The 2,158-nt window shown below is 37.5% G+C and overlaps 1 protein-coding gene across 2 annotated transcripts in view; it reads left to right on the top strand.

Annotated features, from left to right (window-relative positions):
• The first annotated feature begins 384 nt into the window (after nt 1-384).
• LOC309547131 (homeobox protein Hox-D3-like) overlaps nt 385-2,158 on the top strand; it is a 16,561-nt gene continuing 14,787 nt past the window's right edge. The window contains exon 1 of one of the 2 annotated variants that reach the window (XM_082246920.1): nt 385-440. The gene's annotated coding sequence lies outside the window, so the exon portion shown is untranslated. The remainder of the gene's footprint in view (nt 441-2,158) is intronic. The other variant, XM_082246921.1, reaches the window with a different exon arrangement.

The raw sequence follows: 2,158 nt of genomic DNA, 5'->3' as shown, positions 1-2,158 counted from the left end.
AGGGAAATGATGGGTGGGGGTTCTAATTAATAAAAAAAATAATATAAGGGTTTAGAAATTTCTTTTTTTTTCTATTGATCTCCTTTTTTTTTTTTTTAAAGGAATCCATTACAACGCCCATTCCCTTTCCAGTAATCTATGCAAATGTGTGCACTGATTGTATGTGTGGATGCAGTGACGCAGGGCTAGGTTCATTGCTTGACAGCCCCTCTTAAAGACCACTAAACAATCATAATCTGCATAGGCAATACCCCCACTACAGCACCACTTCTCTCCTTTTTTTTTTCTTTTCCACCCCCACCCTCCCCAAAAAGGGCCCTCCAGAACTGGCTTTCCAAACGCCTCCCCAACATCCGTGTGCTCAGCCCTCTTTATTCTGTGACTGACTATCCTCTGCAGCCTGTTCTACTGCTCCCTCTTCGCCTATGAAAGTGTTAAAGGTAAGATATTTTCACTCCAAGCAAACAGCAGGCTTTTGTATACATGATTTATAGTCTGATTCTTGGTTCAAACAGAGTTCACATGAATGTGCTACTGCTGAAGGCTAGGAGATGGGGCTGACTTCACACTAGCACGGCTGCCATTAAAAATCCCTTTCCTCTTAAACTCTCTAGCTTTGCAGACTTGTTGTATATGGAGAAGAGATATAGATATGGACGATCGGGAGAATTACATTCTGTCCACGACCTTAAACTGTAATCTACATGAGTTCATTCATAATGACACCCCTGACAGTGCCAGAACCCCGACAATATATATGATTGATCTATCTATCTACTATATATATATATATATATATATATATATATATATATATATATATATATATATATATATATATAGATACACATATACATATATACATATATATATCTATATATAGATATATATATCTATATATCTATATCTATCTATCTATCTATCTATCTATCTATCTATCTATCTATCTATCTATCTATCTATCTATCTATATATATATTTAAATATATATATATATAGTGATCCATAGGAAAGAGAGTGCTTAAGCATTACATTTTGCATTAATTAAAAAAAAAAAGAAGTATTAATCCCACCTCCCTTGTATTCCTTTCATCCTTTATTTTAAAGCATACTATTAATTTAAAGGGCTGATTATTTTTCAATGTTTGCCAAAGCATCCTTAATATTTATTTTTGCACCATCAATATAAATGTTCCATAGATATAAGATAGGCAGATTGAATTAGTTTTTCTTTTGTAGGTCCCAGTTAAACTTCCAGCACATTGGATTTTATTTACAGCCTGGGTGCTTTTTTTATTTTTTTGGTGGGGTGTAGTAAACCAGAAGCTAAAAATGATAATTCGTTTATTTTTAATGTTTTTTATAAAATGCTTGGCACACATTCTAAAGCCGGTTGGGAGATAAATCTGAAGAGGTCGTGCAAATCATATTTATGGAGGGGCTTGGATTTCTGGCTATTAAATAAACAGCAATTTTAATTTCCTCTCTAGCACGTGTTTGTGTTATGTTGTGTTAAGGATGGATATGGCATCTTGGGGGGATTATTGGAGGTAAAAGGTCCCCATTGATAAAGTGGTGTTCTATATCAGAACAATGGGTTGGTGTTTGGTACTTGTGCAGGTCCCATAGGACACTATGGCACTGGGACTGAGGATACCTGTTGGGAACAAAGACTCAAGTTCTAGGGGGTGCTGAGGACTCCATGGAAAACAAGCCATGTACAGCACAAGTCCTGCCAGTGACTGAGGATCTGGCTGGAGGAAGTCTGCCAAGTGGAACACTTTGTGTTATTATTGCTCTTGGCTCCATGTGAGTCAAATTCCTGAGTCCTCTGTAAACAGTTGGAAATGTTAAGAGAAAGTTTGAACGGTAAATATGAAGGGAATGTGCATGCAGCTGAGTCCCTGGGTTTACACAGAGAGGCCCCCTTCACTGTGCAAGGAGACACCCTCTGTCCCACTGGAGACAAACTCCCATGTATCCTGTCCTGACACTGTGTATGGGGACACCTTGGAATGGGGGGACCACACATATTTAGAGAAATGGGGATAAGTCATGACTCATGAGAAATAAAAAGCTAGGACCCCCAAATGTCTCCAAATATGGCTTGCAGAAACATTGGTGAAAAGTGGCACTTTAACTGTAATTTGACAGTAAT

Source organism: Pelophylax lessonae (genome assembly GCF_965119305.1).
Source record: "Pelophylax lessonae genome assembly, chromosome: 2".
Classification (NCBI taxonomy): Eukaryota; Metazoa; Chordata; class Amphibia; order Anura; family Ranidae; genus Pelophylax; species Pelophylax lessonae.
This window is presented reverse-complemented; position numbering and strand designations above follow the sequence as displayed.